This window comes from Cygnus olor, chromosome 3 (assembly GCF_009769625.2).
Source record: "Cygnus olor isolate bCygOlo1 chromosome 3, bCygOlo1.pri.v2, whole genome shotgun sequence".
In the NCBI taxonomy this organism is placed as follows: domain Eukaryota; kingdom Metazoa; phylum Chordata; class Aves; order Anseriformes; family Anatidae; genus Cygnus; species Cygnus olor.
Genome location: NC_049171.1, coordinates 118,299,939 through 118,316,166, shown reverse-complemented (window position 1 = coordinate 118,316,166; position 16,228 = coordinate 118,299,939). Strand labels below are relative to the sequence as shown.

At 43.0% G+C, this 16,228-nt stretch overlaps 1 long non-coding RNA gene across 1 annotated transcript; it reads right to left on the bottom strand.

Moving 5' to 3' along the window:
* Positions 1–4,593: 4,593 nt before the first annotated feature.
* Positions 4,594–14,666, bottom strand: LOC121068404. Its single transcript, XR_005818856.1, has 2 exons — positions 14,549–14,666; positions 4,594–6,941 (listed from the first exon to the last, which is right to left on the bottom strand). It is a non-coding gene; the product is annotated as an uncharacterized LOC121068404 (long non-coding RNA).
* Positions 14,667–16,228: the final 1,562 nt, after the last annotated feature.

Sequence of the window (16,228 nt, the reverse complement as noted above, 5' to 3'; positions counted from 1 at the left end):
GAGGAAGGGGGGGGGTGCTTGTTTAACAGACATATATTAAAAAGAAGTCTTGATGGATAAACACATCAATGGATTTTTGAAAGCACATGCAAGATTTTTCGACAGAAGGGACATGCTGTTACTTTTGCAAATGCCTTTGCTGGCACTCGATCATAAGTATCTTTACTTTGATGCTGTCCATTTTTCCAGTGAACATCAACCTGACCAAGGCAATCAGGCTTAAAACCAGAAAGCAAAAGAGACAGGGTAAAGATATTTAAAAAGCTACCATCAACAAATTACAATTGCAGAGCAAGATGTAGAGCATTCGTTTTGTCACACGTAATGCCATGACTTGAGGTTGCATTAGTGTCATTTCATTCCTGTAACTCTACATTTATGGCAGACAGACACAACTACTTCCAGTAACACCTGCAACCAAGAGGTGAGCTAAATCCTCCCTGAACTCAAGCAGGACTGTATATGCATGGGCTATGGCATTGCACCCCAGGATGCTGAGCGTAGGCTCCTTGATCTAAAGATGCCCCTGCGGTGACCCCATTCTGTCACTGTGAGATCTTGGGGAGAATCAGAGCCCAGGTGTGAGAAGCTGCTTGTAGAGCTCAGCGTTTAGGGGCTGAGCCCCTGCAAGCCACCAGGCTTTTTTCCTTTTCAGAAACGTCTAACAGTTCTTTATGGCATGTCCGGAGGGGCTCAGTGAGCAACACAGCAGTCAGCTCTGTGGCAGCATTGTGAACACTTTTAACCCCAACATTATGCTATTACTTTTCACCCATTTTCAGACATTGCTTTCTACTACGCTTTCAGTTGTGATTTCAGACATGTATGAAACAAATCTTCCATTAATGGATGACTGAATACTTCCAGAGCCCCAATGAACTTGAAGAAATAGCCACCACTTGTTACATGGTTTCTTTTGCAGGCCATACACTGCTCAGCAGGGGCCTGACTGCCTAAACAGATGCAATTATTTTAAGGGCAGTCAGCTTTCTGCATAAAATAAGGTCTACTACTTTACCGATACAGCTGGCACATGCTTTTGGAATCATTCCTCATTTGTCATCACTGCTATCTGTATTGTAGATCAATTAATCTGTTACCTGCTGTTGTTTTGGTTAATTAAAATGACCTCAGGAAAGCAAGCCATCCACAAGTACTTAATGTACTTAAATCCCTATATAAGGGATATAAAGCGACTGCTTGACCTATCAAAACTAGGTTTTCAACTCCATTAACATCCTCTCTCAACACTTCCACCTGAAGCTCTATAACAGCTTCCAGCATCATTTAACTATCATGAATTGAAGCATTTATATTTTCTATTCTTTCCTAGCTTGGACCTACAGACTTATCACTGTTAAATTAAACACAAAATGCTGTGTTTAATCTCAAGTGCTTTGATGCCTCTCTTAAAAACTTCTGCAGCTCAGAGAAGCATTTCTAACTCATGGGGCATTTGCGTAGCTATTAATTTTTACAGTAAACTTTGAAGCTACTGCCACATGCTGACCTCTCTCGCTGTGACTTGGCAGAGGACAGCCTAACCTGAATTTTCTTAACGCCAGGAAAGTAACTGAAGGGTGATGGTCTGACTGGAGGGACAAAGTTAGGCAACGTAGGCTCTAGTGGAAAGAGACAGAATCTTACTCGGAAAACACATCTCCCTCCTCTCAGTTGCAGAGGGACCTCATGAGGATTTGATTTCCACCACTGGTATCTTAGTCAAATATCTTAATTTGTGTAGGAGGACTAAAGGCCTTCATGTCCTCCTCTCAGTGTCTTTAGCAGAGCATTTCACTTCCCAAGGGATTAGGATTCCTCTTGCTCCCCATGCTGGAGTTCACCAAGACTATATGATAGGTAGAGTTCAAACCAATTAATAGCCCTACTCATTATTGTTCTAGGGAAAGAAATCATGACTTAATTTAACTCCCAGAAGTTGTGTGCATGGATACAGTTGTGACCTTTTTGAACCATTGCTTTTAATTTTTTAGTTTGTTCATCAACAAATAGTATAAACTCTGGGAAGTGCCTATTAGGAACTGTGTACCATCTGTTCATTTGGAATAAAAATTTTAGTGTATGCTTGAAACATATTAACCTACAGTCAGGATTGCTTCATACAGTTTGTTCTACATGTCAGCCAGGAAGAGATCACTCAGCTATTTAATTTCTACCATAGGTCCTCCACATGCTGTTAATCCCCTAGCGGAGGAGTTCCATGGTGAAGCTTGAATAGTACTCTTTCTTGCCCACTCTCTGAGAAATTTTGCATCTTCCTCTTTTCCAACCTTACTTAATAGATCTTCCATCTAGACGTGCTTTGCAAACTTGTCAGTTTGGGGATAAATTCACTTGCAAACCAACGTAATGACACTTCAGGCATTTCTCAACCTGAAGAAGAGAAAAATCAGCACCCAGCTAGCCTACAGACAACTACTCCAGCAAGGAAAGAAAAGAAATAAACCACATTACATTGCTCAAATAAGACCCTGACCCATGTCTCTGAAAGCTCAGTCCTTCCCTGTGTGCTGTGCGAAGCAAGAACCCTATACAAATCCAGCTTGAAAGTTTATTATGAAACTCTGCCCTGTCACTCATTTGCATGTGTGAGCTAACTTAAAATCACACAAGCTGCTATTTGATGTCTCGATGATGCAAGATGTTCTTAGAATGGAAGCCTCTCTGGTACATACATATGCTCATTTTCCACAATGAGCCCTCATTTTTTATTAAATCTGCAGCAGGAAGGTCGTTATGAATGGGAATCACAAAATGTTGTTGACAAGCAGTAATGTCAGAAGGTCCGAGGCCAAACAAACTGCACAGTGAAACTAACAGATAACAGGTAGTTAGCATTTTTATGTAAAGTTTGAAATATTGCTGTGAATTTGCCCTTTCAGCCAGAAAGGTCTCAGGCAGCTGGCAGAAGTGCTCCGTGCAACCTATTGCTGTTAATGCTTCCTCCAAGGTGGAAATTTTTGTTTTGTTTTGTTTTCTTCAAGAAAATAAAACAACAAATAGGAAGCACGATGAGGAAGCAAGATTGCAAGAGCAAACCCTGGGTACGCTGTTTATTTCTGTTTCTGCATTAAGTAGAACAGGAGCTTTTGTTAGCTGCTGATTCCGGTCCCCAAAAATGAAACATCACTGCCCTCTTCTGTAACACAAGAAAGTTGTATCCGTCAGCAACCTAACATGTCTAAACAGAGAGAAAGGTAGTTACATACCAGGTGATGACATATTGAACTTGCCCAAAATTTTAAACAAAAGGTATTAATTCATTTGTCCATCATTACCTTCATGCCTGTTACTAGTCTTGAAGAGCCTGATAAAGATCTAGCCTCAAAAGGAGCAAATAAGGAATAAATACACTGGAATTTATGGACTACCAGTTCATGTGTGAGACAGAATCATGACCATTTCTGAACTTATTAAGAGGCTTAATAAAGAAGCTGTACATTTTACTGCCTCGATTTGGCTTGCCTTTTTGCAAAGTTTAGAAATCTGATGCATGTTCAACTTCCTCTTTCACAGTATCTCTGTAAGCAAGCAATCCCCTTGTTCCACTCACATTATCATTTTCTTTCCCTTTCCCTTTCCCTTCCCCTCTCTTTCCTTTCCCTCCCCTCCCTATCCCTCCCCTCCCCTGCAAATTGCAGCCAGACTGTCCTACTGGTCTTTCTGGAGCCTTTCCAGCACCTTTTCCACACAGTGACATCTCCGGGCACCCACCCCAGCTGGAAGCCTCCCTCCCCTAAGTATTTTTTCAGCTCCAACTAATGCCCTTTCAAGCCTCACTCCTGAAAGCAAAGCATGCTTGACAAACTGAAGGTTCCCTTATGCGAGTTGTTTAAAATAGACTTGAAATCTAAAAATACTTTAGTTACTGAAAGCAGGCAGCAGCTTTTAGGCTGAATGTAGGCTGAAACTCTGGATTGTGATTTCCGTGCAGTGCCAAGACAGGTTACTTCTTGGGAAGTGAACTGCCCTTCTGTCAGGTGTATCTGGAAGGAACAGAGCTGGCAGAGCCTGCTTCTTACAGTCCTGGGAATCCCACCGTGTCGCCGGAGAGGCGTGTGTCAGAGAGGAATAAGTAGGACACCAAATGGGTAATAGAGGTTGGATATTAAAGGCCAAGAGAAAGTAAACTTTGTGTGCCTCCGGCTGCCCAGAAAAGGAAGGGGCTCCTCTTGATCTCGTGGTTATGGAGAAAGGCACAGGGCAGCACAGCGCAGAGCTGGGTACTGGTCCAGGCACCCTGCGTGACATGGGCAAGTTTCCTCACCTGCCCACTCCCCTCTCGAGTCCTTTGTACCCAGCAGCGCAGTGAGGAGAGATCTCTTAAAGTTTATGAACTGCCAAGCCAAGACAGCGAAACTGTGTGAACGATGAGATTCTTCCACATAAAAATACACAGAGTTGTAGGTCCTTCTGGCACACTGAATAAACACTCCGTGTAGAGACATTCCTCGCCCAGCACAGCTCTGCAAGCCGCGGCTGATTTATGCCGCAGGGGAGATAAACACAGAGGTGCGCTCCCACAGCTGAGCTGGGGCGCTCACACCTTAATTGCTTTGAACTCACTTCTGATTTTTATTTCATTTCGGTCTACAACACTAACATAAGGAGACATGAGAGTGTAAGACAAATATAATTATCTTAGTGTCAGCTTGATTCAGTGGAGTATGAGTAGCTCATTTTCAGTCATTACTGCTGACAGGGCCACAGATACTGTAGTTTGCAAGAGAATTGTCTTCTGACTCTGGAAATACCATGATTTCATGTTTAGCACAGCATCAGGTACTTCCGTGGCTACACTAAGCCAACGTATGTCTGAATCAGCAACTAGGGGCCCTGCAGAAGTGACCAAAAGGCCAACCACTGCACTGGGGACCACCCAAGGGGCAGGAGATGGATCGCGTCCTTGTTTTCCCTCTGTAAAAATGAAAGTATGCCCACAATGTGCTTGGGATGCAACAACTGTCAGCTTTCTCTCATGGTGCTTCTTGCATGTGTTTCCAACTGGAGCTTCCTCTCTGAAATTTTTCTTTACAAGTTCTTGCACCAACTTCAGTGGGTGCTGAGTCAACTTCTACGTGGTATCAAATACACAGAACATATTTACACCACAACACTGAAAATCTATTTGATAACTTCCTGTCCAAAACTGCATGAGGATCAAATGTCTTTTCAACTGGAAGGAAGAGAAAAAGTAACAGCCAAACCCACCACAGCTTCCCTTGGTTCCAAGGCACAAAGCCACCTGTGCTAAGATGCTCATACCTCCTTCTTTCATAGCTGCTCCCAGCCCTCCTGTCAGAGATGTCCAGAGCTCTGCTACTTTTGTTTATTTTTATTCTTTTGAGCTCAAGTCTTCTCAAATAAATTCAACTAGTTTTTCAATGAATTTGGCTTTTTCCACATGAATACAAATTGTGGATGAACATTTCAGTCCTCAAATACCACTCCCTAAATTAATCTCACAAGAGAAGAGGTGGAGTTTATGAAGTAGAGACTAAGTCTCAAATAAATTAGGTAGCAGTGGTGCAGGAAGAAAAGCAAAATAAAAGATAAATAGCTGTCAGGAAAGTAGAACTGGAGCATAAGTGGAATCTGAACAATGCACGAGTGCTTCCCATTATGTAGAGCCTGCAGAGACAGGAAATGTAGGTCGGTGACTCAGGAAGCCCTTTCCATCCCTACACTTGCCAGCAAGGTGCTGGGAGATGAGCAGCAGCAACGTCTCTATGAGCGGATGAAGTCAGGCACAGAGTCCTTTTCACCGCTTCCAGCAAGCGGAGCGCCACAGCAGGGGAGCACAGCACCGAGGCAGTGCAGACCCGAAGCGTGATGCTGTGCCCAGCTGAAGAACCCCACGGATCCTGGCTGGGGCCCTGTTGGAGGCAGCTTGGGGCTGCATTTCGCAGTGCACGTGTCCCATTCAGAGGGGCTGGCTTTCAGAAATGTGGCTTCAATGATGACTGCAAACTCTCAGTTAAACTCACAGAAAGTCGCTTATCTCAAAGGTCTGCTGAAAGGAGACCCGGTGTGCACACTGTGTCAAAGCATATTAGCAGCGCTCAAGGAACAAAAAGACCAACATTGTAAAGCACTTCCCAAGCCTGTTTAAAAATGTGAAAGACGGCCTATCTGCTTCAATGCCTAAGAAAATATTTAAGGTGTAGACATCAAGTGTCAATTTGTGAAGGTGCTCAGCTGGGATTAGCAGCATGACTCCCATTAAAATCTGTGTTTTTCTTCAGCTAAGTTCCTCCTCACACTCCAAAAGGCATTTTTCCTGGTTGTTAACAAGATGAGGACAAGGTGATGATGCAGGAAACATTGTCTCTGCACCCAGTGCCGTAGATGATTTCAAGGGATAACAAAGGGCGGCTGCTCGCAGGCGCCTCAGAATGGCTTCATTTAGGGCAAGAAGCGAGCTCGTGGCAGGTGGGTGCGGAGTTACACATCTCAGATTCTCCCAGTATGCTCCCACAGCAGCTCGGTGGCTCTTTGCCCCCAGCTTTTTCATTAAACTGTCTCAGAAATCATTCCCCAGCTATCCTGCTGTACATTAGTGTCCAGCAAGGGAGGAGAGCTTTCCTCCTGTGCAAAAATGTGATCCCTGTGGAGCCAACGACTGCTTCAGCTCTGTGCAAGTCCCACGGGTCAGATTGGTTTCAGCACAGAGCAGTCTCTGCTGTGCCAGAGCGGCTCTGATCCATGGCCGTGGAAGCAGTTATGGCTGTCCCCGTGCTGACACGGTGGTTTGTCAGATGAGCACCTGATGGTAGGCATGAGTCACGACTCTTCCCATTTAAATCCAGGCCAGCACTTAACTGTACTATCCAATAAAACAAACTGCCCTAATGAGGAAGCTGGCAAATGCACAGAGTGTCATTCCCATATACAGCACGGAGCATTTTTGAATTTCCCACCTGAAGAAGAGATGCATGTAAATTAAAATGAGCCCTTCTGCTGTGATGCTAGCCAACTTATTAGGCAATTAAATAATATGCTGTCAAGTCACATTTGCAGCATGTGCAAGCAGCTTTGATGGCAGCTTTCCATGCTGTAGCGTGCACATAATAAACCACTAGCAAACAAGCTCCGCTCCCCAATGAAGTTACGAAACAAGCAGAGACAAAATTAAAGCAATGGGCGGCAGACCAAGACTCAGAGGATGTCAAGAAGTGGCCCTTTAGAAAATCTGCCTGTTTAGACCATAATTAACCACATGCTTCACTTTAGCGTGATAGAAAATCCCAGTAAAGTGTATGAAGAAACCTCTTTAGAAATATTTTATCAGTGTGTTTCAATGAAATTACTGTCTCCTGGAAGCTGAAATATTTTACAGGGACTGCAGATGGTAACATTTTGATGGGTTCAGGCTGAAATCGCTTCTAAATAGAGCAGACTTTATATTTTTGATCCAAAGGAACCTGGATAGCTTTGTGTTGTCCCTATTAAAAAAAAAATCACTGTTTTTATTTTAGTCTGGAATAAAAATAAATCTGGAAATCATGAAAGTCGTTGCAAAACAGAATTGTTATTTCTCCTGCCAACTATGATATCAAAGACACGCAGCCAAGTATCATGGATCACTGAGTAGTTTTCACATCTTCCATAAATCCTTATTACACTGATCTACTCACAAACATTGACTCTGATCCGGGAATGCACTTAAACTGTTCTTTTGAAGTCAGCATCACAGCTGAACTCCGACGGGGAGGCGCAAACAGCCGGTCGGAGAAGTGTGAAGGGCAGTTGCTGGGGGATGCCGAGGCAAGAAACAGAAAATGGCAAAATGTGTTTGTCAGCCAGACAATCTAATTTCCCACTCAGAGGACTATATAGAAATTGCATGTCAGGGATTCACAGATTTAACAGCAGCCATTGCACTTTTTTGTGCCCAGGACTAAGGTGCCTGCCGTGGTTTCAAAGCATGAGACATGTCGGCCTTCCCACAGTAATCTTTATCTCAGCTGGTTCCAAAACGTCCCTGTGCCTGAGCACATGGCTAGTTGTTTTCCTGATGGCAGGGCCTTTGATTCACAATTCACATGATACATATTGTATCGCAAACTTCTTACATGCCTCAGCATCCCTAAGGACTGATTCTGACCTGAAAGCTGCTGTGGTACACTCTGGCCATGCCAGCACTGCCAGAGACACAGCATGCAGCCAGGGACTGGGGAGAACACCCAAATGGAAGCTGAAAATGCCTTATTCTTGGCATTCTATCCCAAGTTACAGTTATAAAGTTCGAATGGAGAATAAGGAATCTTAAACTGGAATGATTAAGACAGGCAGCTCTCCAATTTAAATTCCATACCTGGTACAGGCGAGTGGACATGTAGAAACCAATATTTAGGGTTTTTAGATGAGTAGATCTTTTTAAAATGAAACTGGCTGCTTTGACATAAAGTTGCACTGCCTCTGTCAAGGTATTTTCATTTTTAAAGATTAGTATGAAATCCCTGAAATTCATCCAATTCCTTTTTCCGTGGAAGGTACTGGAAATATTAAATGCTGCAATTTCTTTCTGAATCCTTGCAAAAGGGTGACCTCTGCAGAGAACAGCACTACACTACCAAGTGAGAGACATACAACCATAGATAGAGATGCAATTATTTGAGTGTATGCTACACACACGAAATGGCAAGGTTTGATGCTCACCATTAGCAGCAGCTGAAATCCTTACCATAAATTCATGTCAGAAACACTGCCAGTTTGATGTGTAAGTCACACCACGTGAATCCACTTGAGTAATTCTCAATGGTCAAGCCTCCTTGAAGCAAAATTGTGTTTAAACTTCCTAGATATATAGCCAGTACAAGACAAGTCTTTTCCTTTTTTGCAACATGACAACTTCCAAAACATGGTGCATCTCAGGTGGAGTTTGTACAGGGAGAGATACTTGGGCTGAAAAGCAGCACTCCTACAGCAACCTGTGGCCCCCATTAGAGACCTTCCAATACTCCACAGCTGGCGTGAACTCCTCCCCAGTGAGGCATTGCTTTAATCATCTGTAAACATCATCTGTAAACATCATCTGTAAACATTTTATCCTATATTCGTCTCTCAAAACGTATTCACAGCAGTCACAAACAAGCTGAACCTCTGTGGCTTCAGTGGAGAAGCCTGATAACCCCACAGTGCATAGGATCCTTCCAGCCCACGCTCAAAACAACCATTTATTTCCCCTGAGCAATGTGTGTTCCCCAAAATCTCTTCCTGAAAGCACAAATTCATCAGTGAGGGACCCACGTCTTCACCTGTGCTCTGCACCCTCACAAAGTGAAGGCACATGTGGCAGCAGGCTTTAGCCACAGTCCCCTTCTCCCCAGACATCGTCCTAAAAGCAGGTGCTGCAGATCTACCGCTGCTCATGGTCAGGAAGCCTTGACTAAGGAGCTTTTCAGCGCTTCTCTGGAGCTGCAATGCTTAACTTAACCAGCACATCTCTGTGAACTGTATATAAATAGAGTTGCTGGGTTCCTTTATGCATTCTTTACACTCTGCAAAACAGAGCAGGAACCAGAAATGTCAAAAAAGAAAACACTTTTCTGTTTCACTACAGACTTCAAAGGTGATGGATGCAATGTGTCCAGAAAACTATGAAAATACATTCTCTAATGGAAGAAAATGGGTAAGCACACACTATCATCACAAAGTTTTAGTAGAAAAAGACTTAGCATGGGCTATAATACCTGTACTCTATCTATAAAGCCAAGGAAAGCATCAAATGCAGTGCTTCCAATATTCATAAGTGAATATTGCTATTTTTCTTCTTTTCTTGTGCCATTCTTCTGCAGCTAAGTGTAGAATTCCAGTCAGTTCAGGAAGAGCTTATAAAAAAATCCCTTATCAGAAAAATCTATGAAAAGTGTTTCAGAAGTTCACAATTTTTCCCTTTTTTTTCAGTTTTCAGAACTGAATGATTTTATGAAAGATAGCAAAACAGTGCACCAATAGTTATCAAAATTGTTCCAAATGGAAAAAAAAAATAAATTTCTTTCCAAAATTATAGGCTATAGGGAAAAGACCCAGCAAACCTGAAACAAACGATTAAACATTAGAGCATCACCTATCATCAGTCACTAAAGAACAGTTTCTCTACACGCTTCACTTGTTTCTCCTGTGAGCCAATGGCAGCACTTTTCCAGTCTTAGTTATTTGTTTGAAGACAATCTCTACTTGCATGAAGACAATGCAGGAATGTTCTTAAAATGACAAATATTTGCATAAAAAAATATTGTATGTGCACGAGAGTACTACACTGCAGCATGGCACTGGATTATAAAAGAAAACCACCCATTAGCAGGTGTTTTTGGTAGGGGCTTTTTTTGGGGGCTCACTTGAGCAAATTCCGAGCACTCCCTGTTAGACTCAGGAACTCACGGACACTTTGGTTGTTTTCCATCCTGTTAGCCTGGTTCTTTCGCACTGCTGAATGGCAGATCCTACACAAATGCCCAAGTTACTCGTCTCCCTCTGATGGGCAGCACTGCAACTGAAAAGCAGAGGCAGGGTCAAGCACCCTCGGGCAGTTTTGGGTTCCCTGCAATGAGAGACATTCCTCACTGCTGGGTGGGCGGTGGGCTGCCAGCTGATGGGTAAACAGTAGCTGTGATTGGCATACGGATCTGCGTTGTTATAATGGAAAACATTTTGGATAAACAAACAGTGGCTCTGAATTGCAATTATTTCTATTGTCAGCCCAAAGACAATGCGGAGATGCAATCTGCTTCATTTTGGCTCCTTTCCCTCAAATTACAGCAAGGATCCACTTATCTTGAAAAGCAATTAGGCTCTCTTTGGAAAGGACCCAAACCCAATGCACCTTTCCAGCGAGTCAGGGAAAAGTGGGTTATCCAGCCATCAGACGGGACAGGTTTCTCTAGGAGTCCAGTGGCAAAAGGAGGAGGAAAGGTTTCAAAAATCATTCAACCTTGAAAAAGCTTCTCAAACTGTCCTGTTTACATCAGCTGGGAGTTTGGAAAGCCCACAGCCAAGCAAGCAATTGTGCAGGCCAAGCCTGCAGACAGGATCCTAATATGCCATCAAATATTCACCCGGGGAGATGGACAGAGTTGCCCACACGTTGCTGTTGTTTCGAAGGAAGCTGACCTCAGCTTCTCCAGGGGGACTTCATCACCATGCAGCATGCATTTCTGATGGCTGAACACTGCCCCTGCCTGCTTGCTCTGTCCAGGAGTATTTCTGTACACTTTGTAAAAATACATGCCTAAAAGTACAGGCTCCTCCTACAAAGGAGCAAAACCTGATTACCAAGTATTATTTAATATGATGGAAAACAGAGTCCTCTAGTGGTCTCTGATCGCCATAATACTAGGAGCAGAAAATAATTTAGGGGAGAAAGTGAACGATCTCAAAGAAACAAATCTTAGTCCAAAGCTGAAAAGAATCAGGAAATTTTCCCCATGGATGTTGACGGCAGTCTCTGGAGTTTTCTGCAGAAAATCTTTCAGTGTTGCCTGTCATTTCAGGTATGCTAAAAAGATCTCAGACAGATGCTATGGAAAAAGCTTTCTTCACCCATATATCTGATACTATTGTACCACACGTGAACTGTGCTGATATAACATACTGAAAAAGAACCTTTCCAAGCCATTAAATAGGCAGTTAGAAGGGAACACTGAGCCTTATTAGAATTGTTTGAAGAACTTAACATAAATATCCAACCAGGATTTCGGAAGTAAACCTGAATGAACATTTCTCAAATCCAGGAAAGTATCATAGAGACTTCTGTCATCCGCATCGCAGCAGGAGCTGGTGCTGGTATTTGAGACAAGGACTTTATGTTTGACAGGAGAAAAGTTTGTGGAGGAAATATGTAAAATAGTAAGAAAATGTCCAAGTGCCAGAAGAGTGAGGGAAAAAATGGTAGAGTGGAGAGAGTAAGCAAGATGGGGTACAGGTATGCCAACAGCGGGACCCAGGTGCTGCTAGGGGCAGGCTGACAAGACGAGACTATAGGTCTTTGCAGGAAAAAAATATCAATAATTTGCCACTGCAGATAGGTGAAATAGGTAGGTGTGTTGGTGCCAGTTTTGCAGCTGTTTTTATTCAAACCAAGAATTCACCCGTGTCTACAAAATGTATAAAATGAAGTCTTGTAAAATAATCGACCCATTTTCTATAGGCGTTAAGATTTCTCAGAGGTATCAATAAATGCACAAACGGCAGCACAGTATTCCTAAGGCATACAGTATGTATCCTGGCATCTGCTTTATGCGCTCCAGGATCTTAAGCAATCCTTTGGCAAAGGTATATGACCAGCCATAAAAATCTGGCAAACAGCAGTTTCTAAGAAAAATTTGTGTGGTCTTTGTACCAGACAGTTCCCAGCACTGTCATTAAAGGCTTATCTCAGGAAAACACTTGGAAAAATCTGTTCTCCCTCTAAAGAACCTCATCAGTCAGAGCTGTAGGGGTCATCTGTCATGATCATCAGCTTTCCTCTCTCTCCAGCATACCTCTGCAGAGTTGGAGCATAGCTAGATAAGTTCCATATGCAAAAATTCATGGTCAAACAGCACCTGGCCATATTTCTAGATGGCATCTTCAAATCTCTACCCCCACATCTGACTTCTCTTCTGTGCTGGCATGGCTTTTATCAGCTTCACCACTTGTATTTCATACACTTGTCAAAAAAATATTGCTGAACTTAGTGACAGACATAAAATAAAGTTTTAAAAGATTCCATCTTTCATGCAGCAGGGGAAATTATTTGCTTTGAACATGCTGTCAGCCTCAAACATGGTAATGGGTGAGTGCAGTGTGCTCAAGCCAGTATTTTGTTCCGTAGTCTGACATGCGCAAAATGATTCCACAACACCGAGAGCTGCCCTGCACCTCAATCAGTGCAGAACCACAAACCAAACAAGCCTGCAGAGATACGACTTGGGAGGTAATTTAAGACATCAGTGACAAACAGGCAAAGATGTACAATAACCTAGGGGAAAAAAAAATACTAGGAAAAAGATTAACTTGCTGTGTAGCAAACGCAGGAATCTGTTAAGCTTTGTAAGGGCAATTGTCTCTTACTGCTTCTACATCAGGTGTGGCCACCAGAGTGACAAGAACAGGCCTCTTTTTCCTTCTAAAAAAGAAAGTTTGCCTTTGGAAGTATGAAACTCTGAACACGGTTGTGTTGTCATCACCACAAACTCCCAAAGGGTCCACAGCTCTCTCAATCGCCATTAGTCCTTCAGGCTCAGCAAGACAATGCTTTGTTGCTGTGATGAGAGACAGCTTTTGGTGCAGCTTTGCAGAGGGGACAGAGGATAAACACGCTACTGGCTGGTCTATTAGGACTTCTTTTGAAGAGCAAGAGATGCTTTTTATGGACTGTAAGTCCAATGGGGATGATGGAGGTGACTAAAGTTTTTCTCGTGGTGGACAAAACTGTTGTAATTTCAATCAGACACTGTTCACATAGGAAAGAAGCCTTGATCAGTAATAGCCTGGATTATTTGCTGATAGCAGCAGCTGTGCTGAACCTTGTTCTCATGAAGGCAACCCAGGATGTAAAGTTGGGGCATTCTCTACTGCCCTGTACCAGCCAATTACTATACAAAACTGGCCAGGAAGAGAGATCCCTCTGATTTTGATGGCCACAGAAGTATCCTTGGTGATTGCCACAGAAGATACCCCCTCTGCTAAAGGCACTGAGGGGCTCGGCAGCCTCTGGCACCGCTAATCCTAAAGTGTGCTGTGACTCGTGGGACACGACAGAGCAAGCGTGCGGCTCCCCGCAGTGGCGGGCCACCTACAGTCCTTCCCGGGGAGCCAGGCCTGGGGTCTCCCTCGTCTCCTCGCTCTTCAAAAGGCATCTGGCAAGGTAAGGTGCTAGAGGATGGATCGATGCCCAGCAATATGTGACAGCGCATCAGTCAAACAGCTCCTGACCTCCTCTCCACTGTGCTAACGCTGAGGTTTTTCAAGTGACTGGCCGAAGCAAGGGCCTGGAAAAACAGATTGTTCTTGTATTGCGCTACAGAACAAGCTTGTGAAAAGAAACTTGATTTGACGGGTTATCTGTTTTGAACTAGTCAGATCTCCACGCCACGCTGACAGTCACCTTTCTACCCACATTTCTAATGACACGAGCCATAGTTTATGATGCTTACCACTGCTGCTTTCTATGGACAAGCCACACCACTTCTAACCATTAGCACACATTCCCAGCTTCTGAGTGGAGTCAAGGAGCACAACAGGATCTTAGATAAAGCATACGGCCCTCTCTGAGTACGAAAAATTGATTTCTAGTTGCGACATCCTGAAGTGGTACGACTGGAAGTGTCAAGTGCATTTTACTCAATGATAGCTACGAAAAACAAACACACAGTGCTCCATGATACCCCGTTGCTACTTTGCATTATCCATAAGTGGTTATTTTTCATCCAAAGTTTCCACAGCTCCAGCTCCTAGTTGTGTCATCACCTGCCTATTACTGCAGGCACAGAGAAGTTTTTTCTCTCTCCTCCAGCAATTCAAACAGTAACCTTTGTCTCACCTGGTTCTCCCTTTTGAACGTGCAGCTCCCGCCACTAGTGCAGCCTATCTTTGCTCTTCATAAAGGCAAAAGGAGTGAGAGATGTGGCTCAGTCCTGGAGAAGCTTTCCCCAGCTAGCCTCTAGGGGGCAAGGCTATTAACAAAATTACAACAGGTGATTACTTTAGCATGAGTAACAGATTTGTATGAGTTTAATACCTAACACCTGTCTGGCCAAAGCAGGATACCAGCTGATAATTGTACCTTAAATATACCAGTTCTCAGTCATGGTAGATACTCAAAATAAAGCTAGCAGCACAGTTTCTGTACGGTTTTTGTAAGAACATTTAAGGTAATGATCACAAAATGAAGCAATCTTTGAATGCCAGCGTCTAAAGCCGAGTGCCTGGCTCTTCATGTAGGCAGCCACATCTTCTCACAAATACTCAGCAACCACAAAACAATGGAAAGTGCTTGTGTTCAGTGCTGTTTGGGGTAAAACCAAATCAGAAATGCTCTTGTCAACTCCTCTTATAATTTAGATGTTCCTTTAGGTATTTCTGAAGGTGCAGAAGTATCAATCTGTGCATGTTGCTAGCCTGAACAGAGCACACTGTGTTAGTGGTGGTGTTTACTTCACCCTTTCTACCTATCATTTCTTGTGGTCAAAGAGTCCATCATGTTTTCCTATATTCAGCATGGCCCCTGAAACACCAAAGGCACTGGAGTTGATGACCCCACAGGTCCTTCCCAATCTCGTGTTCCTAATCACTTGAGGAAGGCAATGCGTCCTTCCATGTGCTCGTAAGGACCTCTCGTAATCTTAATTAAGACTGTGGGCATAATCACGATGCAAGTCATAACCATAACAATTTAATTAGAATTATTAAATCCAAAGAGCCAGAAGTACTTAATTAAATAAGCAGCTTGGTTTCTAAGCACAGAGACGTGCTTCACATCACTGCAGTCACAAAATTCTCACTGTGCAAAATTATGAGTTGTTGTTTGATAATAATCAATAGAACAGACTATTGAATAAATACCTTCTGACTTGTTTTTCAAGCCATCACATTGGTCCCAGTAGCTTGCAAGACAGATATAAATAACAGTGCAATTGCATTCCCCCAGGCTTGCTGTTATTGGTATCTAAATAACCACTGACGTGACCAGATAAAGAGAGAAAAAAAATCTTATTTGTCAAATCTTGCAGATAATTGTCACTGTAACCTCTGTATAGGGCTCAACTGCCAGGGTTACTGTCCACATCACTTACGTTCATAGCACGTCTTTTTTCTCTGAAGTTCACCACAGCTTCCACTCAGTTTGGAGTAATAGGTGGAAGTGTACTATCCTACAGAGACTACATTTTTTGACAGAGCCAAGGACTAAAAATATCAAAAATACACATCTGCCAATTAGTAATAGGGATGATATACTAAGAATTCCAAACACATTATATAGAGAGCATTGCAGATCTTTATGAATCTGAGTCAGAATAACTGGCTTTGGTTTGGGCTCCTGTAAGAAGTGTTTTGGTCCCTTCTCATCTTAGAAATGTATTCCTCTTGTCCAGTCCTACTGAAGCCAATGAAAAGTCCCATTTTGATGTGGGTTTTGGATCACAGATCTACAACTAACATGCAATTACAAATAAAGGAATTTGTACAGTAACCTATTTTTGCTGTGATCAGATGTCATCTA